Source organism: Pongo abelii, chromosome 7 (assembly GCF_028885655.2).
Source record: "Pongo abelii isolate AG06213 chromosome 7, NHGRI_mPonAbe1-v2.0_pri, whole genome shotgun sequence".
In the NCBI taxonomy this organism is placed as follows: Eukaryota; Metazoa; Chordata; class Mammalia; order Primates; family Hominidae; genus Pongo; species Pongo abelii.
Genome location: NC_071992.2, coordinates 64,042,582 through 64,066,100, shown reverse-complemented (window position 1 = coordinate 64,066,100; position 23,519 = coordinate 64,042,582). Strand labels below are relative to the sequence as shown.

The 23,519-nt window shown below is 37.3% G+C and overlaps 1 long non-coding RNA gene across 3 annotated transcripts in view; it reads left to right on the top strand.

Moving 5' to 3' along the window:
• Positions 1–17,535, top strand: part of LOC112134715 (uncharacterized) — a 47,769-nt gene extending 30,234 nt beyond the window's left edge. For 2 of the 3 annotated variants that reach the window (XR_008527913.2, XR_008527914.2), the window contains 2 exons: positions 3,502–3,715; positions 17,269–17,535. This is a non-coding gene — a long non-coding RNA (uncharacterized LOC112134715). The remainder of the gene's footprint in view (positions 1–3,501; positions 3,716–17,268) is intronic. The other variant, XR_010141108.1, reaches the window with a different exon arrangement.
• The last annotated feature ends 5,984 nt before the right edge of the window (positions 17,536–23,519 follow it).

The following is a 23,519-nucleotide window of genomic DNA, read 5'->3' as shown; positions in this document are numbered from 1 at the left end:
CAAAGAGCTTGAGCAGTCAACTGTAAAAATTTTATAAAATTTTATGTCAAAATATTTATAATAGCACTGTGAAAGTTAATATCTTTAGTAAATGACAAACAGAATTTAGATTTTCCATTTTTTCTGTGTCTAGTGTTTATTTGTAAGTCTTTGTAAATTATATATTAATGATTTTTCCAGTTACTATGGCTACAGAACAAACTGTCAAAAAATGCTTGGTGAGTATAAAACAACCACTTATACTTACAGAATCTATGGGTCAGGAATTTGGACAGGGCACAGTCTGTCTTTTCTTCATTGTATCTGAATCCTCAGCCAGAAGAGTCAAAGCCTAGGGACTGGAAATAAAGATTCATCCATTCCTATGCTGGGTGGTTATGCTGGTTGGCAGCTGAGACATTGGCTGAGGCTGTCTCAAAACACTTATATTGAGCTCCTGCATGTAGCTACCTCTTCCTCACAGCATGTCGGCTACTTTCCAAAGGTGAACACCCATGGGAGAGAGAGAGAATGAGAGAGAGGAGTGCTGGGTGGAAGCTCTACCATTTTTATGATTCAGCCTTGGTTGTCATGTTGCATCTTTTCCACCATCGTCTATGCCCAACGCCGTCATAAACTCATCCAGTTTGAAGTGGAGTAGAAATAAACCCTGTTTCGTGATGAAGAATGGCAAGGTTTTGGAAGGACAAACAGTATTAGAAATATTGCTATAGCATTTTTGGAAAACACAATCTTTCACAATTATTAAGGTTAATGATTTTACTTAATTGTTTTTCGGAAAAGATCCAGTTTGTCGGCCGGGCGCAGTGGCTCAGGCCTTATAATCCCAGCACTTTGAGAGGCCGTGGCGGGCAGATCCCTTGAGGTCAGGAGTTTGAGACCAGCCTGGCCAACATGGTGAAACCCCGTCTCTACTAAAAATACAAAAAATAGCTGGATGTGGCCGTATGCGCCTGTAATCCCAGCTACTTGGGAGGCTGAGGCAGGAGAATCGCTTATACCTGGGAAGGGGAGGCTGCAGTGAGCCAAGATTGCGCCACTGCGCTCCAGCCTGGGTGACAAAGTGAGACCCTGTCTCAAAAAAAAAAAAAAAGATCCAGTTTGTCAATTGTCAATCAGCAAATATTTATTGGTAACTATGTGTTAGGCATCTTTCTAATTTCTGAGAATACGGGAGTAATAAGAAAAATCTCTTCAGAGTTACATTTTTGTGGTTTTAATTGAAACAGTATTATTCATCTACTTAGCAATGTTTTTCATACCCTTTAAAGGCAGCTCTCAACCAACACTGATGGTCATTACAGGCTTGCTGAAGACAAATGACACAGTTTAAAATAAAATGTGAAATGATGTAACAGTGAGTCCAAAGAAATGCCTTATATGTTTGCAGGTATACTTTGTATGCTAGTATGGTGTTTCACCTAGTCGGGTATTTAGTAGGCAAACTGCTACTATTATCTTCTGACAGGTTGTGTTACAATCTAATTTGGCTGCTTAATTTGAAAGCACGTATATGAGAACTATGGGAGATATCAGGTAACTTTGTCATAGACCTGTATGATTTGTATCATGTATCTTTTGTGAGGTCTTTCTTAGTGGATCAGTCATGTACTGAAATGAGAACAACCTTGGGCCTGTGCCAAGTCAACATTCTCACCAGAATTCAGTAGCGCAGCCTTTGTGCCCTGGCTCAGCTCATCCAATGAACTCAATGCTGTGACTTCTCATCGATGGCCCTTCTCCCTAAATAACTTTATTTCTTCATCAAAGACAGAAATACTGGCAGGACTTGGGCATTTTCCCAAAACTATGTCTTAATTCACTTTAATTTTTAAAAATTATACAAGCTAAAGCATTTCTAGAAAGAAAATTGGACAAATCTGGTATCTTGGTCTAGAAATCTTCCAAAATCTTCCTCTGATTTTCAAGATTACGTAATTCTAATTATCATGTAAAGAATATATTGAAATACAGAAGCGTACTCTTTTAGCTTTACTTTCCCTTTTTAAAACTGTCATTTCTCCACAAAGAAGGGAAATGCAAAGTTTTTTCTTTATCAAGGATGCATTAAACTAGTATCACTTCTTCTTCTAAAAAAATACTTTATTTTCTGCCCTCCAATCCCCAAATACCATTTTTGCAAATATTATTTATCAAAATGAAGAAATAATTGTCAAAAAAAAAATCAAGTACATACTACTAGGGCAGAGTTGTTGGAAGGTAAGCAATTATTTCCTAAATAAGAGAAATAAACTTTATCCACTTTTGAAGACATCTTGTCTAAGTTATATGCTTGAACCTCTATGTTAAATGAAATTAGAAGCTTCCTAAATTCCACTTTGGAACAGGAAGCTAAGGTGTGAGGAGGTTAAATAAGTTCCTAAGCTGACATTAGTAGCTGTCAGCCTGACTGCAAATGAGACCTAAACATTTACATTTCTGTCACTCTTTTTATTGTTCAATCTCTTACCTCAAAAAGTGGTGACTGTAGAAACTGATGAATATTTTCTTCTGTGACTATTCTGGGAAATAATCAGCTTGCTACATTTTCATTCACAGATGTTTAAAGGGACAATGATAAGCTCCACAATTAAGCATAATTTTGGGGAACACAGAATAAAAATGAAACATCAGGATTCAAGATGTTATTCTATTATTTATTGTCTGTGTGTCAGATAATCTATCATTTATAGGTCTCAGACTCTCCCACTCATATAGAAAATTTGAATTAAAAATATCTGCCTTGTAGAATTTATGTGACTATTAAAGGAAATAATATTGGAAAGCATTTACCCAGGGCCTAAAATCAAGCAGGCACACATTGAATGTTAGCTGTTTTTATTCTTATCTAGAATAGAGTTGGGAAGTAATTTGATAGATTGTATTTATTTTGAGGGAGTGTTGAAAGGCAGGTCAGAAACTATATGCATGGTCAGGACAATTTTTGTGTTAATGAATGACCAATTTCTTTATTATTGTGGAAATAGACAAGCCTAGTCTTTATCATCTGTTCCCTGAAAAGGGCCTAATTTATTTTTCCTGTTGCAAGCGAATTTAGATGGAATTCAAAAATGAATGCCATGATAATTTTTCCTTAACCCCAAGCCAGATGCTCTCAATTCACTGAAACTGATTTAAAATATTACAAAGAAAAGGAATGTGTCCACATTTGAAAAATATCAGTAAATGGACTGAAATAACTCAGGTTGAAGCCAGATGATATAATGATAGTCATTTTCTTTCTGCTTTGAGAATTCGTCCCAATGCTATATTGCTGTCCTTCCTATTTGAGCAATAACACTATTGACTGCAATTATTCTCTGTGTGGGGTATTTACTGAAAAGACCCTTGTGCGATGATTATTTGCTACACACTGTGCACACTTGAAAAGAGAGCTTTGATTTCCAAAAACAGCCATTTGTTGCACTGTTAGTTTTTTTATTCCTTCATCTTAAACTCGTAATCTGATTGAAATATTTATGCAAAGATTCTTATTTCCAGCCAGTTCTGGTGGCAGCATCCCAGTCCCAGGACTCCGGGACCAGCGGCACCACAGAGAAGCCGCATCTCCCGACGTGGTACTCTGCGTACACCACTGTCGTCCTGCACAAACATCAATACAGGCTCCAGGTGGATATACTGCCTTCTTGCATTCTGTGTCTACATGTAGTCTGAAATACTTGTGAGGGGTATATATGCAACATTGCCAAGATAGGTATGTACGACTAGCAATGACTGCTGACCCAGACATTTCTTCATGCATTTAGAGTGTTTACAAGTAAAATACAAAGTGACTGGCCCAGCACGGTGGCTCATGCCTGTAATCCCAGCACTTTGGGAGGCCGAGGCAGGAGGATCGCCTGAGGTCGGAGTTTGAGATCAGCCTGGCTAACATGGTGAAATCCCGTCTCTGGTAAAAATACAAAAGTTGCCCCAGTGTGGTGGTGTGCACCTGTAGTCCCAGCTACTCAGTAGGCTGAGGCAGGAGAAACCCTTGAACCCAGGAGGCAGAGGTTGCAGTGAGCCAAGATCGAGCCACTGCACTCCAGCCTGGGTGACAGAGGGAGGCTCCGTCTCAAAAAAAAAAAAAAAAAATGATGACAGCAGAAATTGCAAAAGAAGGCCTCTGATGTTATCCTCCATAAATAACTCCATTTATGTACAGTTTCCAGAACACAGAGACTGAAAGTAGATGACTCTTTACCTAGGGTTGGGTAGAAGATAGAAAATAACTGCAAATTAGCCCATTTTGGGATAATGAAAATATTGTAAAATTAGATAGCAGCATTGGCTGCACGACTTTCCTAATCCTAGATAACCTCAATTTGTACTTTTTGGTGAATTATATGGTATAAAAATAATATATAAGGCATTTAAACCAAATGCACTAATTTAAATTTATTTCTAGTGTATAACTTAAATTTACTATGAGTGAGAGTCTGAGTTCAAATCTGTTTAAATTACTTGCCAAACCTTTGGAGATTATTTAACTTAAAATGTTGTTTCATATTTTAGGATCTTAAGCCACTTTGTTTCAAAAATCCATATTTTATATCCCTCATTAGAAAGTAAATATTATCTGTTTTCCCATCAGGTAAGGATGGATCCACTGACTTAATTATAAAAAGTTCTCATAAACTGAGCTCACCTTTTTTCTAATTGCTGCTCATTTAAGGATGCTTTCACTATGCTGGTTTAATAGCATGTTTCACTCTGTCACCCAGGCTGCAGTGCAGTGGCATAATCATGGCTCCCTGCTGCCTTGGGCTCCTGGGCTCAATCAATCCTCCCACCTCAGCCTCCAGAGAAGCAGGGAGTACAGGCAGGCACCACCACACCTGGATAATTTATTTTTATATTTTTCATAAAGATGGGGGTCTCACTGTGTCGCCCAGGCTGGTCTCAAACTCCTGGGCTCAAGGGATCCTCCCACTTCGACTGCCCAAATTGCTGAAGTTACAGGCACAAGCCACCACGCCTGGCCTTTTTTCTTTTGTTTTCTACCCCAAAAGTATTGATAGATTTATGATCCCATAGATAACTGTGAAAGTCATAGTTTTGTATGTGAGTGTAAAGTTATTATAGTTATTTTTATAAGGTAAAAGTAAATTATGAAGCATTACATACCGTGAAAATACTTCTGATGTAAGAAAAAGAAAAAAACTAAGTGACCAAATATTTGTCAGGCTGTGTCCTCATCTACGACCAGCTCACATTAATCAAATGCTTAAGTGTAAAAATCTCTTCAAAGTGAATGTATAGAATTCTCTATTAGTTACCGGTCACTTCTTTTAGGATCTAGTTGTTAACAAAAAAAAATCATATTTTACGTTCAGGGGCACAAGTGCGGGTTTGTTATATGGGTAAACTCATGTCACTGGGGTTTGTTGTACAGATTATTTTGCTGTCCAGGTACTAAGCCTAGTACCCAATAGTCATTTTTTGTGATCGCCTCCCTCACCCAACATAGGGCGTGAAGTGTCTCAGTGTCTATTGTTCCCTCAGGGTCTATTGCTCGCCTCCTTGAGTCCAGGTGTTCTCATCATTTAGCTACCACATATAAGTGAGAATATATGGTATTTGGTTTTCTGTTCCTCCATTAGTGTGCTAACAATAATGACCTTCAGGTACATTCATGTTCCTGCAAAGGACATAATCTCATTTTTTATGGCTGCATAATATTACATGGTGTATATGTACCATATTGTTTTTATCCAATATGCCATTGAAGGGCATGTAGGTTAATTCTATTTGCTTTAGTGAATAGTGCTGCAATGAACGTATATGTGCATGTGTCTTTATGGCAGAATGATTTACATTCCTATGCATATATACCCAGTAATGGGATTGCTGGGCTGAATGGTAGTTCTGTTTTAGCTCTTTGAAGAATCTCTACACTGTTTTTCACCATGACTGAATTAATTTACACTTCTACCAACAGTGTATAAGTGTTTCCTTTTCTCTGCTACCTCACCAGCAACAGTTATTTTTTGACTTTTTAGTAATAGCCATTCTGAGTGGTGTGAAATGGTATCTCATTGTGGTTTTGATTTGCATTTCTCTAATTACCAGTGATATTGAGCTTTTTTTCACATGCTTGTTCACCGCATGTATGTCTTCTACTGAGAAGTGTCTGTTCATGTCGTTTGTCCACTTTTGAATGGGGTTGTTAGATTTTTTTCTTGTAAATCTGTTTAAGTTTCTTATAGATTCTGGATATTAGATTTTTGTCAGATGCATAGTTTGCAAACATTTTCTCCCAACCTGTAGGTTGTCTGTTTACTCTGTTGGTAGTATCTTTTGCTGTGCAGAAGCTCTTTAGTTTAATTAGGTCCTATTAGTCAAGTTTTGCTTTTGTTGCAACTGTTTTTGGCATCTTCGTCATAAAATCTTTGCCAATTTCTATGACCGGGATGGTATTGTCTAGGTTGTCTTCCAGAGATTTTACAGTTTTGGGATTTACATTTAAGTCTTTAATCTATCGTGAGTTTATTTTTGTATGTGGTGTAAGGAAGAGGTACAGTTTCAATCTTCTGCATATGGCTAGCCAGTTATCCCAACACCATTTATTGGATAGGGAATCCTTTGCCCTATTGGTTGTTTTTTGTCAGCTTTGTTGAAGATCAGATGTTTGTAGGTGTGTGGCCTTATTTCTGGGTTCTCTATTCTGTTTCATTGGTATGGTTTAAGTGTCTGTTTTTGTACCAGTACCATGCTGCTTTGGTTACTGTGGCCCTGTATTATAGTTTGAAGTCAGGTAACATGATGCCTACAGCTTTGCTTTTTCCTTAGGATTCCTTGTCTATTAGGGCTCATTTTGCTTCCACAGGAATTTCAAAATAGTTTTTTCCAGTTCTGTGAAGAATGTCATTGGTAATTTAATAGGAATAGGATTGAATATGTACATTACTTTGAAGAGTATGGTCATTTTAATTATATTGATTTTTCCTATCCGTGGGCATGGAAAGTTTTTCCATTTGTTTGTGTCTTCTCTGATTTCTTTGAGTACTGTTTTGCAATTCTCATTGTAGAGATTTTTCACCTCCCTCTTTTGCTGTATTCCTACGTGTTTTCTTCTATTCATGGCAGTTGTGAATGGGACTACACTCCTGATTTGGCTCTTGACTTGGCTGTTGTTTGCATATAGGAATTCTAGTGATTTTTGGACATTAATTTTATATCCTGAAACTTTGCTGAAGTTGTTTATCATCTGAAGAAGCTTTTGGGCTGAACCTATGGGATTTTCTAGATATAGAATCATGTCTGCAAACAGAAATAGTTTGGCTTCCTCTCTTCCTATTTGGATGCCATTTATTTCTTTCTCTTTCCTGATTGCTTTGGCCAGGACTTCCAACACTATTTTGAATAGGAGTGGTGAGAGAGGGCATCCTTGTCTTGTGCTGGTTTTCAACAGGAATGCTTCCAGCTTTTGCCCATTCAACATTATATTAGCTGTAGGTTTGTCATACATGGCTCTTACTAGTTAGAGGCATACTCCTTCAATACCTAGTTTATTGAGAGTTTTTAACATGAAATGATGTTGAATTTTATCAAAAGCCTTTTCTGCCTCTATTGAGATAATCATGTGGTTTTTGTCTTTATTTCTGTTTATGTAATGAATCACATTTATTGATTTGTGTATGTTGAATCAACCCTACATCCCAGGAATAGAGCCTACTTGATCATGGTGGATTACCTTTTTAATGTGCTGCTGGAATCAGTTTGCAAGTATTTTGTTGAGGATTTTTGCATAAATGTTCATCAAGAATATTGGCCTGAAGTTTTCTTGTTGTTGTTGTTGTTGTGGCTTTGCCAGATTTTGGTATCAGGATGATGCTGGTCTCATATAATGAGTTAGAGAGGAGTCCCTCCTTCTCAATTTTTTGGAATAATTTCAGTAGGAATGGTACCATCTCTTCTTTTTACATGTGGTAAATGTAAAAATTTAGAATTTTTACATTTCTAAAATTCTACTGTGCATCCGTCTGGTCCTGGCCTTTTTTTTGTTGTTGGTAGGCTATTAATTAATTATTCCATTTTGAAGCTCATTATTTTTGGTTTGTAAAGGGAATCAATTTCTTCCTGGTTCAGTCTTGAGAGGGTGTATGTGTACAGTAATTTATTCATTTTTTCTAGATTTTCTAGTTTATGTGCATAGAGGTGTTCATAGTAGTCTCTGATGGTTATTTGTGTTTCTGTGGGTTCAGTGGTAATATCCCCGTTTTCATTTCTTATTGTGTCTATTTGAGTATCCTCTCTTTCCTTCTTTATTTATCTAGCTAGTGGCCTATCTTATTAAATTTTTCAAAAAAAAAAACTCCTCAATTCATTGATCTTTTGGATGGTTTTCCATGTCTCAATCTCCTTCAGTTCAGTTTTTATTTTGGTTACTTCTTGTCTTCTGATACTTTTGGGGTTCATTTGCTCTTGCTTCTCTAATTCTTTTAGTTGTGGTATTGTTAATTTAAGACTTTTATAGCTTTGTGATTTGTGCATTTAGTACTCTTAATTTTTCTCTTAATACTGTCTTAGCTGTGTTCCAGAGATTCTGGTATGTTGTATCTTTGTTCTCATTTGTTTCAAAGAACTTCTTGATTTCTGCCTTAATTTCATTATTTACCCAAAAGTCATTCAGGGGAAGTTTGTTTAATTTCCATGTAATTGCATGTATTTGAGGAATTTTTTTTTAGTTTTGATTTCTATTTTTTTTAAGTCTCTTTTCTTTTATTTATTTATTTATTTATTTATTATTATTATTATTATTATACCTTAGGTTTTATGGTACATGTGCGCAATGTGCAGGTAAGTTACATATGTATACATGTGCCATGCTGGTGCGCTGCACCCACTAACTCGTCATCTAGCATTAGGTATATCTCCCAGTGCTATCCCTCCCTCCTCCCCCCACCCCACGACAGTCCCCGAAGTGTGATGTTCCCCTTCCTGTGTCCATGTGTTCTCATTGTTCAATTCCCACCTATGAGTGAGAATATGCGGATTTCTATTTGTATTATGCTGTGAGGACCTAATTCTTTTTTGTTCTTCTCTGCTTCCATTGCTCAAGGCTCAGGATTAGTTCTCATTTTATTCTTTGGTAAATTATCTATTTTCTGTTACTCTGTCACCTTTTTAAGAGATGTTTGGACACAGACATTCATTATTTCATATGTATTAATCCACTAGTAATTAGTACAATCTTTAGAAGTTATTATATTAGTTTAGTTGTATGTGTCAGCTTGGCTAGACACACTACCCAGCTATTTAACCAAACACCAATCTAAGTGCTGCTGTGGGGGTACTTTCTAGATGTGGTTAACATCTGCAACTAGATCTGGCCTTGGAGCAGAGGCACTGTGATCTTTAGTTATGGCTTTACATCTCCTGCTCATGCTCCAAGGTGTATAGCAGTGCCACCAAATTGAGTCTCCTTCTACTCTGCTTAAAGATTAAGAAGGGATGTTGCCACATAGGAATAGAATTTTAAAACTCATGATGTTCCCAGTTCATTTGGCTTCTGGATACCCTCCTAATCATGAAACACCCTGTGAATTCTCTCTGCATTCTGCTAGAGCTGGGTCTGGATCTCATGAAAACAGCAAGTAAACAAATGGCTCAGACAGCAGGAGTCCAATATCCTCAATAGTGTGGATGGACCTCATTTAATCCATTGAAAGGCCTTGAAGCCAAACACTGAGATTTCCCAGAGAAGAAATTTTGCATTAAGATGACATCATTAATCATGCCTCAGTTTCCAGCCTCTACCAATTTCAAACTTGCCATCCCCCACAATCATGTGAGACAATTCGTTTGCATAAATTTCTCCTATATATGTACATCTAGATATCTCTCCTATTAGTGTGTTTCCCTAGTGAGCCTGGCTGATGTGGTTCACTGTTTGCTTCACTTCATGTCTTCCTATTTATTTCTTTTTTATTTTTCCCTATGTTATTGGGGTACAGGTGGTATTTGGTTACATGAGTAAGTTCTTTAGTGCTGATTTGTGAGATTTTGGTGCACCCATCACCTGAGCGGTATACACCACATCATATTTCTAGTCTTTTATCCCTCGCCCATCTCCCACTCTTCCCCCCAAGTCCCCAGTGTCCATTTTGCCATTCTTATGCCTTTGCATTTTTAGCTTAGTTGCCACATATCAGTGTGAACGTATGATATTTGACTTTCCATTCCAGAGTTACTTCACTTAGAACAATAGTCTACAATCTCATCCAGGTTGCTGTGAATGACATTAATTCATTCCTTTTTATGGAATATAAATATACCATGGAATATATGGAATATATTTATATGTAATATAAATATACCATATAAATATACCATATAAATATACCATGGTTTCTTTACCCACTCGTTAATTGATGGGAATTTGGGTTGGTTCCACGATTTTGCAATTGCGAGTTGTGCTGCTATAAACATGCATGTGCAAATATCTTTTTCATATAATGACTTCTTTCCACACCCAGTAGTGGAATTGCTGGATCAAATGGTAGTTCTACTTTTAGTTCTTTAAGTTCACTGTTTTCCATAGTGGATGTACTAGTTTACATTCCTACCAGCAGTGTAAAAGTGTTCCCTGTTCACCACATCCACGCCAACATCTACTGTTTTTTGATTTTTTGATTGTGGCCATTCTTGCAGGAGTAAGATGGTATCGCATTATGGTTTTAATTTGCATTTCCCTGATAATTAGTGATGTTAACTATTTTTTTCATATGTTTTTTGGCCATTTGTATATCCTCTTTTGAGAATTGTCTATTCATGTCCTTAGCCCACTTTTTGATGGGATTGTTTTCTTCTTGCTGATTTGTTTGAGTTCGTTGTAGATTCTGATTATTAGTCCTTTGTCAGATGTGTGGATTGTGACTATTTTCTCCCACTCTATGTGTTGTCTGTTTACTCTACTGACTGTACCTTTTGGCATGCAAAAGCTCTTTAGTTTAATTAAGTCTCAACTGTTTATCTTTGTTTTTATTGCATTTGATTTTGGATTTTTAGTCATGAAATCCTTGCCTAAGTCAATGTCTAGAAGGATTTTTCCAATGTTATCTTCCAGAATTTTTACCGTTTCAGGTCTTAGATTTAAGTCCTTAATCTACCTTGAGTTGATTTTTGTATCAAAAAAAAAAAAAAAACAAATCTGGAGGCATCACACTACCTGATTCCAAACTATACTACAAGGCCATAGTCACCAAAACAGTATTGTATTGGTATAAAATTAGGCACACAGACCAATGGAACAGAATAGAGAACCCAGAAATAAACTCAAATACTTACAGCCAACTTATCTTTGACAAACCAAACAAAAACACAAAGTGGAGAAAGTACACCCTATTCAAGAGATGGTGCTGGGATAATTGGCAAGCCACATGTAGGAAAATGAAATTGGATCCTCATCTCTCACCTTATTTATTTCTTTTTATTTTTTATTTTCTTGCCTGTCAGGTCATGCAAGGCCTATTCCCATTTATTTCTGATCTCAGGAAAATGTTTACATTACTCCAATTCCACAGTCTATATAATACTTCTATTTTTTAAATTTCCATTTAAAATAATCTTGCCCTAGAAGGCAGGGTAAAATATTCTAGGTGACACATTAGTCACATTAGTCAAAGTGTCTTAGAGTGAATAACACTTCAACTTTAAAAATATTTGGGTTCCGTCTTTAGAGCACAAAAACCCACTATCAAGACTCATCCTGTTAACGTGTTGGTATTCTTTTCTTGTCTGGTCTCTAAACAAGACATCAGCATAAACTTGAAGTTACAAATCCTCAGTTTGGACTACACTTTCCTATATAATGGTAAACAATGTTTATTTACATATATCTGTTTTTAATATTGCTTCTTTTTCACTTCAAATGATCACAGCCATCCTTTATCTTGAGAAACATTTAAGAACAGTATGGATGTTGAGAGCATTAACCAAAATTCAGATGAACTAGTTTCAACATTAGCATTTCCACTTCCTCCACTTCCTGATGAAGCTTCTGAAACTCTCTCAACTTTGATTTTCTTAATTGCAAAATAGAAATTAAAAAAACCTATCCCATATAGTTGCTATGAAAATTAAATAGTCAATGTATGGAAATCATACAGAATAATGCCTGGTCGAGGTAAGCATTTCAGTAAATATTAGTAAACAGTATTTTCATTGGTTACTTCTTGAAATATGTCCTTTTTCTGTCTCAGATTCTAACCTCCAATTGGCTTGACAATGCCATTATAATTAGGAAACAATAAACTAAAACTTTAGATCTATAAACTAAAATTGTGTTGTCAACTTTTAAGTCTATTCCAGACTTGGTCAATATCTTAAAACACAAATTAGAATATGTTGCTGTTGTAAATCACCTTCTTATGACCCCATAGGTAGTATTCTCCTTTTTTCCAGCACAGCATGTTGATGCTATTCAACATCCAACATGTTGTATTAATGCACACTGCCCTGGTGATACAATGAAGAAAATAGCATATGCCTGGAAGAAGCAGAATTAGTGAACAAAAGTATGAATACAAGGTAGAGATTAGCAATTTTATTACTGTAATTATATCTGATTTATGAAAATGTTCATGTGAAGTACTTATACTGGACTTTGAGAGAAATATGTATTTTCAAGCAGTTTATCAAAGTATAAAATGATGTAGGTTTTGTAATGCATTAAATTATTAAGACAAGATATAACTGGGCCTTAGGCAGCAAACGGAAAAGTAGCAAGTTTAAATTACAATTAAACACAAAGTCAGAAATGTTTGTTGTTTTCTGTAGAGAAATATAAATTGTCAATATTTTAGAGCTTATTAGTCAGTTGAAGTTGTCCTTTATCTTCACTTCTCGTATCATGTTTTGCTATCTTTCTGTTTTAGCATGAATCTGTTAGATGTAGCAAATCTCACCCAAATAATTCTCATTAAGACCACACTTTGGAAGGGGGTCAGGGCATGGAACAGATAATACTGCTTACAACCTAGATTATAAATTGTTTGGTTTTTTTTTTTCTACTTAACCCCATCACACATAAATTACAAAAAAAAAAATCATATGACGGTAGTCATTTATTTTTACTAAAGGCATGATGAAATAGTTAAGAAATATTGGACACCTGCTAAGTGAGAGGTACAATTCTATACAAACTACTGTGCTGGCTAGTTTGAGTCTTTTGCCTCCCCTTATAAACTTTAGAATCAGTTTATCAATATTAACAGAATAACTTGGAATTTTGATTGGGATTGCATTGGATCTATAGATCAAAGTGGGAAGAACTGATATCCTGAAAATATGGTTTTCTTATGTATGAACACGGAATTTCTCTTTGTTTATTTAGAACATTGTTGATTTCTTTTATCAAAGTTTGTATTTTGCTTGTGAACAGAAATAGTTTGATATCTTCTTTCTCAATACGAGTCACCTTTCTTTTCTTTGCTTGTTTTACTGCATTATCTAGATATTCTAGTACAGTGTGAATAGAAGTGACGAGAGGGAATGTGCTTGCATTGCTCCCAACCTTAGGGAGAAAGTATCTTGTTTTTCACCATTAAGTATGAGGTCAGCTGCAGGGTTTTTGTAAATGTTCTTTTTAAGAAATTTCTTCTTTACTCCTAGTTTAATGAGGGGAATAATAAATTTTAAGAAAAAATATAAAGCAAAGGAAGAGAAAAAAAACAAGAGGGTTTTTGTTTTTGTTTTTAATGTGTTCAGGAAATTGTCTCTGAGAAGTAATGTTTCAAACCCACATTAAATGAGACAGCTTTCCATATCAAGATTAGGTAAAAGAGAATTCTAGGAGAAAGGAAGTAGAACTATAAACATTATCAAGTGCAATTTAGTTGGGTATTAAGAAAACTTTATTTTTTTCATTTTCTCCTGTACTAATTCTGTTTTTTTAAATATGTAATGTTCATTGGATTTAGCGCCTCCCTTATATTTTGTTTGTGTTCTGCAGATATTGTTTGGTATGATTATTTATATTTACATGTAGAAGTCTGTTCAATCTATACTTTTAAGAAAATAAACTTTTTTATATGGGCATATTTTCTACACCCAGTGAGACATTTTTGTTTTCTTGTGATATATGCAGGGCCCTGGTGTCCTTGTTGCACTCTAGTGATTATGTGGGAGGACTGGACTTCAGCCAAGTCAGGATGTCCACAGTAGGATGATATGTTTGGTAGGGGCATGCCCCTATATGGCCGTAAAATATGTAGGACACTATCCTGCTTCTCTGATCTAAACAATAAAAACACAACCATATGGAACTTTCCAGAATTAGAACTCCAACTTAAGCCTGTTTTTTGTTGCTCAAGTACAAATACTGATAACTCTTTTTTGTTGTTGAGATTTGTATTAGTTTACTATTGCCGATCTAAGAAATCATTACAAATTTGGTAGCTTAAAACAACACAGAATTTATTATATTTTCCAGTCTTACAGTTCTGGAGGTCAGATGTCTGAAACGGGTTTTGTGGAGCTAAAGTCAAGGTGTTTGCAGAGCAGTGTTGCTTCTGTGAGCTTGGGAGGCAATTCTGTTCCCTGCCCTTTCCAGTTTCTGGAGGCTGCCTGAATTCATGGCCACATCATTCCAACTTAGGCTTTTATAATTTGATCTCCTCGACTCCCTGGCCTTCATCCTTTCATTGTAAGAGCACATAATCGTATTGGGCCCATATGAATAACGCAGGATAATGATCCCATCTTTATGCCTGCCACAAAACATGACATACTTTCAATTTGCCCCTTCTTATTAGCTGCTGGCCAGCCGTGCATAGCTGACTTCTCCCCGAGCTCTCCTCCTCTCTGTTGCTTCCTGCCTCAGTTCTATTTCCAGGCTCTACTTGAACGTGAATATATTTTTATGTCCTTTCTCTCTTGCCTGCTTTATTGGGTCCATTAATTCCTCACTGCTCAGATCTTCTGGTGGCAGTCCTCCTAGTTTTAAAATGGTGAAATAAATTAAATTTTATTTTTTATGTAGTCATTTATTTCAATAGAACTTTGAGAGAGAACGGTGCTAAAAATGTGTATCTCATAAACCATTTTGAATGGAAGGTAGTATATTTGATATAGAAAAAAAATCTTTCTTTAAAAACCTCTTGATTTTCTTAAATACAACATTGAAAGCTATTAGACAGACTAGATAAGGGTGTTATTTCAGAACTAGGAATGTGTTAACTTGTTCTTGATTGTATTTCTGGAAATTGATCTTCCACTGGATAATAGGTACAACTTTAGTTGCTATAATTTAACAGATGACTTTAAATGAATGTATTGGTTCCCTTACAACACTCGCCATTTATATGTGGAACTAAATATTTAAAGAAAAGTTATTCTTTAGGGATACATTTCTATAGTCTCTGACACTTGAACACTTCATATAGACACGCAGACACACACACACAGAGACCCTTCAGAAAAATCTGTCATTTCTACATAGTTTACAGGATGATCTTTCATTTTTATTGGCTATAGAGTTCAATAGCACAAAATGAAGTCTATAATTCTATGTGGCATGGAGTGGCTTATCTTTATAAAACATCTTGTAGGTCTATTAATTCAAACAGGTGCCACAGACTGACAGTTAAAAACTGTTTTTCAAGAGGATTCTTTATTGTTTTGTGTTTTTGCCATTGAGTCTCAATAAAATCACAGATAAAAGAAGACACAACACAGTATCAATACCTTTACAACATTCATATATATTTTTACCCTGAGAATCTGTATATATTTCACTTTGTCTTAACACTTTTTGAAGTTTGGTGAATATAGTTGCTGTTGTTTTTATCAATTCATCTCGCTTTTCCTTTTCCATGTATTTTGATAGGAGAATACATATTTCCTATTGAAAACACTTTCTTTTGTGGTTTATTAGAAAATGCCCTATATCCATGCTATATATGGAAGAGGCACATAACCCAGTGCTGGCCACAAGGATAAGTCCATAATGTTGGACTAGGTCATTGGTTTAATATTCATCATACAACCTAGAGAGGAAAATTGGGAGACATGTCTATGGCTTCTGTGAGATAATAAGAAAAATGTGATTGGAAAGACAATAGGAGCCAATGGACACTATTGTCCTTTTTTGTCTCAAAGGATAGTTAATTTGAGAATAATCCAATACAGAATGCAAAATGAACAAAGAGATTCAGATTCCTGGTTATATTATTTGAAACTGTAAATTCCTGAAAATTCACAGCTTGAACTTCCTTATTTAATGAGCCAATAAAATTCTTTTTTGTGTGTGAGCTACTCTGAAGGTGCATTTCTCTCATTTGTATCTAAAATAGAGTTGTCTAACAGAATTGATAGTGGTAGTTGTTATTACATGGTTGATGCTCAAATGGGGACTTGAGTAAGTGGAAATGTCCTGGAGGTCCTCATCCTGGCTATGCATTGGCCATCATTTTTAGGTGGTGGCAAGTGGCTGGTAAAACTGATGTCAAGTTGATGCTGGGATTGCAGCTATGTGTATATCTCACCTACAATTTTAGAGGGTAGAGGCAAAGGGCTGATTGTCCTAGCAATTTATGAAGCCAAATGGATAACATTAAACTGCAAAGAGAGCTCATGAATGTGTACCCAGATGCAAGACAGCAAGGCATATTGCTAAGAAATGAAAACCCTCAGGAAGTGGATCCATATCTATGCTTGGACTCAGCCTTTACCTATTAGATGTTTCAATATTGGGGCAGTTGTTTCAAATAAGAACCCTCAAGGCAGGGATAAAACAAAAATCAAAAATCATGTGATAGTCAACAACTATGTGCCTTTCTCATTCCTTAAAGTTCCTTAGTTTAAATAATTTTCAATAGTTTATACCTGTGAATATAAAATTTTTGAGCATCTTAATTACAGTTCTATATTAAATTATAAAATAAATAAAAAACAAGGGTTGCTCAAGAAATGGCATGAGATATATTTGTAACTTTAAAAATTGTAACATGTATCTTCTTTTCATATAATCATACCTTTCTTCTCCTCATTTTCTGTTACTCTTTTCCCCCCTTCCCTCATTTTGTCCTGCTAATCCCATTTCTTCATTGGACTAAAATCTTAGAAAGGCTACCCAACTTCTATTACATAGCCTTGCTTTTTGTTTTAGTTTGCTTTCCATCATAACAAATAAACATGATAAACTTTGAGTTTCTAAATCATTTTTTGCAGCTAGGGACAACTAGCGACCCAGTTTGGGTGAATGAAAGTAAACACGTCAAGAGCATACTTTGTAACTTCTATGTCTCCTACTTTTCACATCAGCGTTATAAAGAAGTGATGCCTGGATCTGTGACAGCCATCGTGAGATAATGAAGCAACAAACTGAAGGCTAAAAGAAAGCCAGCCTGCCAGAACAGTGGGATTGAAGGACTGAGAGCCTGGGTATCTCTGGGCTCCTATTCAAGCTCTATGGAACCACAAATGAGCTTCTTTAAACATTTTGCTAATAAGTAATGTGTTTCTACGGACATGTTTCCCTGTCACCCCAACAAAATAAATTATAATTGACTTGTTCATTCTCATTATTAGAATTTCACTGGAACTAAATTTATTATTATTTACATGCACATGCATAGAGTCAGTTGAAGATAATATGCACTTGTGTATGATGTGTCACTGTATCAGGTTTTTAGGTAACATATTGCTAATTGAAGAATTGAAATTAATCCCCTAGAAATAATTCTGGTTTTTTTGTTTGTTTGTTTTTTTCCCAAGTCCCTAATGAAATGGCTTGAAAGGTTCCCTTGTGCCCCTCGCAGGGCGTGAGACCAGAGGAGTGGCTCACTTCTTCAGTGCCCTGCTGCTCAAACCTTTAGGGGAGCATACAGACCGGCAGGAGCTGTGGGGCTCTGACCCCACGGCAGCAGCTCACCGTGGATGTTTACAGCTCCTGAAGTCCCAGTGGGTGTGGGCTACTGTGTGCTCTTTTAGTTTTGCTGTCTACAGGCGGTTTGTGTTAACCAGCTCAATTAGACTCTTTACTTTGTAACAAGGACAGAGAGCTTTCTGTATCCCGGGTTCTTGCCTTGGTGTACCGGAGGAATCAGATCATGCCTGGCCTTAGAGAATGAGTGCAAGGTTTTATTGAGTGGAGGTAGCTCTCAGCAGATGGGATAAGCCGGAGGGGATGGAGTGGGAAGGTTCCCCCTGGATTCTGGCCGCTTAGCGGCCCTGGCTTTCCTCCGACTGCCCAGGCCAAACTCTGCCTTGTTCCGCCAGTCAATGGCCCGCAGGCATGCAGGTGTCTGTCCTGTGCTCTTCTGCCAGCATCCTCCCCTCAACATCCTCTCCATGTCCAGCCACTTGTGTCTTCTCCGTTGGTGTGCTCCCCTCGACGTTCAGCCGCCTGTGTGTCTGCCTGCTAGGGTCTCAGGGGTTGTTTTGTTCTGTTTTGTTTGTTTTATTTTGAGACGGAGTTTCTCTCTTGTTGCCTGGGCTGGAGTGCGGTGGCACGATCTCAGTTCACGGCAACCTCCGCCTCCCGGATTCAAGCGATTCCCCTGCCTCAGTCTCCCGAGTAGCTGGCATTACCGGCATGCGCCACCACGCCGGGCTAATTTTGTGTATTTAGTAGAGATGGTGTTCCTCCATTTTGGTCAGGCTTGTCTGGAACTCCCGACCTCAGGTGATCCGCCCGCCTCGGCCTCCCAAAGTGCTGGGATTACAGGCGTGAGCCACCGCGCCCTGCCGCTCGGGGTTTTTATAGGCACAGGATGGGGGCGTGGCAGGCCAGGGTGGTCTTGGGAAATGCAGCTGTTGGGCAGGAAAACAAAAATGCCTGTTTAACTAGGTCCATGGACACCGGCCCAGGGGTGGAGCCCTAGCCAGAGACCATGCCCTCTTCTACCCAGCACTTCCTTCCCCACTTCTGCATCGTTTAAAGAGACCACACCCTTTCCTTCCCGCCTCCTGTATCACTAACATATTATCTAATCCTCCCTGGGAAAATAATATTATTCCACAGAATCTTGGGTAGCATTTCTTTCCCCATTGGCCAGTAAGGTCCTCCAATTCATCCTATCCTGACCAGTAGCTCCACTTAAGAGTATAAGGCTAAATTAGAAACTGCATAAGCATGGAGAGTATAGTACTTGTGAGGGTTAATTTCATGTGTTGATTTGGCTGGGCTAAGGTTGACCAGAGAGCTGGAAAGTCATTATTTCAGGGTAAGGATTTTTCCATAAGAGGTTAGCATTTAGATCAGTAGACTGAGTAAAGACAGTCTGTGGGCAGACAGCATTTAATCCCTTGAGGACTCAAATAGGACCAAAAGATGGAGGCAGGACGATTCTCCCTCCCTCTTCCGAGCTGGGACATCATCTCCTGCTTTGGACATTGGTGTTCCTCGTTCTCGGGCCTTTGGGACTCCAGGACTTACACCATCACCCTAGTGCCTGCCCGCTCTCAGGACTTTGTTTGAACTTGGAGTGCATTGTATCACTGGCTTTCCGGCTTTTCTGGTTCTCCAGCTTGCAAATGGCAGATTGTGGGACTTTTCAGCCTCCGTAGTGACCTAAGCCAATTCCTACAATTAATCTCTCTCTTTCTCTCTCTCTTTCTCTCTCCCTCTCTCTCTGTCTGCCTCGTTCTCTCTGTGTGTGTGGGTGCATATGTGAGTGTGTGTTCCTATTGGTTCTGTCTCCCTGGACAACTTCAATACAATACTTCAGAAAATTATATTATTTTTTCAAATCCAAGTTATCAGTGACACAGATGCACTTGACACCTCACATCTCCCTTTAGGAAGGATATTTTGATGCTTTTGTGGATTCCAATATGTTGATTTTTTTCGTAGTAAACAGGAGGAGCATTGGGAATTATATATAACATATAAGGGCCTTATCTTCTGTCTCTTATTATCACATGATTCAAACATTACCTATCATATGCTCACTGTTTATTTTAATCACATCCTTTCTGAAACCAGGAGTTTTACTTTTCTAAATACCAAATTATCTAATTTTTATATAGCAAAGGACTTGAGATACTTATAAGAAGCTCATAAATTTCTATATATGCAAAGAGTTTGAAAAATAGCAATGTTTTCTGGAAATCTAAGAAAATCCTAGAATATTTAAGACATTTAAAATAATGTTTTTGCAAATAACTACTGCAAACAATTGAATTTTCTCTCTCTGTATATATGTGTATGTGTGTATATATTGTATATACATGTATAAATGTGTATATGTGTGTTTGTATGTGTATATACATATACACAAACATTTTATATATGTATACATATACATATATAAAATACTCAGGTTGTCATATATATACACATATATATATGACTCTAAAAAGAATTAGAGTAAAACACTCAGGTATTTTTTACTCTAATTCTTTTTGAATATCTAACTTCTGGAACATTAAAACTTTATATCCATAACTATACAGACTTCCTCATTTTGATACATCAATTTAAATAATTTACAGCCTTTCCTTGGAATCCACAGGGGATTGGTTCCAGGACACCATTTTGGATACTTGAATCTGGTGATGCACAAGTGCTTTCTATAAAATAATATAATCTTTGCATATAACCTATGCACATCATCCTCTATACACTAAATTATCTCTAGATTTTTTATAATATCTAATACAATGTAAATGCTATGTAAATAGTTATTTTATTTGTATTTTTATTGTCGTATTCTTACTTTTTATTTCTTTTTCTGAATATTTTCAATTCATGATTGGTTGAATTCATGGATTTTGTGGACAGAGAGGGCAGACTATACTTAAAATCACTTAGAAAGTTGCAGATCTGGACCAGCTGTGGTGGCTCACACCTGTAATCCCAGCACTTTGGGAGGCTGAGGCAGGCAGATCATGAGGTCAGTAGTTGGAGACCAGTCTGGCCAACATAGTGAAACCTTTTCTCTACTAAAAATATAAAAAATTAGCCGGGTTTGGTGGTGTGTTCCTGTAATCCCAGCTACTCGGGAGGCTGAGGCAGGAGAATCACGTGAATCTGGGAGATGGAGGTTGCAGTGAGCTGAGATCTCGCCATTGCACTCCAGCCCAGGCAACAGTGCGAGACTCTGTCTCAAAAAAAAAATAAAAAGTTGTAGATCTAATTTTTCTATGTATAAAATTTACAGAAGTCAAGTGCGAGACTCTGTCTCAAAAAAAAAATAAAAAGTTGTAGATCTAATTTTTCTATGTATAAAATTTACAGAAGTCAAGAAAAATCTGTATTTCATAACTCTTACACAGGAAGTTATCGTGTTGTTTAGCAAACATTTATTAAGCATAAACAATCATCAAAGTAGACATTACCCACTGTGGGATATAAAAAGAGAACACTTATGTTATGTGGAGATATCATGGCAGAGTGCAAGGAGAGGAGACTTTGGAAATACAGAGGCCTTGACTGAAGTTAAATTTCCTCCATGAGTTAGCGGTGTGACTCTCCTAAGGTGAGGAAAGTGGGCCTTTCACAGTCATTTTTCATCTGTAAAATGAGAATGACAACCTTTATCTCACTGTGCTCCAACGGCCTTTGAATCAAAGAAGGCACAGAAAATGCCCAGCAGAGTAACTTTTATCATATATACCCCAATGAATGTGATTTCTGAAATGACTGCCTTTTTTCTCCGCTGAAGAAGGTAAAATCTTCCATTTTGGGTATGGTGCTTGTGGAAGATGGTGGTGGAAGGAGTGAGAAATGGAGCATTACTGGTGGGTACCATGAGGTCTGATCTAATGCCAAAAATTTCCCTCACTGCTGCTCTGTCCTGTGGGTGGGTCTCCGCTCTGAATGTGTAGGACATGTCCTTGGCCCCATAGGCTACTGTGAAGCCCTGACTGACAATATCATCTGAGGCAACATTTATTGTGTATGTAGTATTTGCCAAGTACCATCATAAGCAGTTTTATTTATTAATTTATTCAACTATCTAAGTTAGAAAACACCAATAGTCTCAATTGACTGATGAGTTGACAGAGGTACAGAGAAGTGCAATATTTGAACACTGCCACACAATTTGTGTGTGATACAGCTGTGACTCCAACTAGGCAGCCTTGCTCTAAAGCTTACATTATTACATTATGACCCACTGTGTGTATGTGAGGAGTGTGTGTGTGTGATTTCCGGATGACAAAGATTGGAAGCTATAGGTTTACTTGGCACTCCTACTCTCTTTTCCTTTGTGCAATATGGATAACTTATCTCTTTTAGAAAAAGAAGAAAATAATAGAGAGAGAGTTAAGAAGAGTCATATGGAAGGTAACAAAGGCTTAAAAATATTCAAGTAAAACGAAAGATATATGAGACTAAAAGAAGCAAGCTTAAAGTATAGAGAATTTGTGTCCTGAAAAACATGGATTAAAATAAATAGAGTTGAATGATTCGAGAAGACTTTCTTACAGTGAACTTGAAACTTTAAAACAATTGAGACATATCTTGATAAAACACTGAACTTTCAGAATAGGGAAAAAATTATATTCATCTGGGCAAAAACAATCAAGTCATTCATAAAAAATAAAATTAAGCCTCTCTTACAATTACTTCCAGAGCAGCATTCTAAGCTAGAAAGCAGAGGAGAGCTCCTCACTAGGTGCTCTTGGATTCAAACATTCTGCTGGGCCTTCTCCTTGGGCTGGTGGGGGCTGCAAGGCAGTGGGGGCTGTGCATGGATCTCACTGAGGGAGTCCCCTGCTGGAAGGAGACAGACTTTCAGTTATAAGACTGGCAGTGACATGCTCACAAAGCCTATCTTGTTCTTTTCATCTAGTTTTCTCCACTTGTACTTATTTAATCTTCTTTTAATCACCTTTCTGTTTCTTCTTGCCTCCAGTCATCATCCTTCCCATTTGCAGCTGCCTGTTTGGCCACAACTGTCTTAGATCTCAGGTTCATGACCCTCCTCCCTACAAAATCAGCCACTTCCTCCTCCTCTTTCTCACCAGCTCCTTCCTCTGCCCAGTCTGCCTGGATTTCAGTCTCTTGTTCCAGGTTTTTCTTTCAACCAGTCCCATTATCTGGTGCATTCCTTTGTTTCATCTTCTGATCCCCTACTTCCTCTACTTACACACTTTGTGGAGACCTAGGGGTGATGACTAAAGTTTTAATGTGTTAATATATATGATGGAAACTTGATCTCCAAGGCAACTGTATTGGGAGATGGGACCTTAAAGAGCTGATAAGGTCGTGAGGGCTCCGCCCTTATGAATGGATTAATGTCCTTATTATTGCAGCAGTGAGCTCCTGACAAGAATGATTACTTTGGCCTTCTTCCTCTCTCTTCCTGTGTTCTCTTGCCATATGATGCCTTCCATCAGATGTGGGCCCTTCAACCTTGGACCTCCCAGTCTCTGGAATGGTGAGAAATAAATCTGTTCTTTATAAATTACCCAGTCTTAGGTAATCTGTTATAGCAGCACAAAACAGACTAAGACAGTGACTAAGGGGCTGTCTGGCAAGGTATAGTATACCAGTGATCCAAAAGCAATGCATTAACATGGTATCAAGGTCTAAAGGCTCAGGCCAAAATAAACAGTAGTGATTG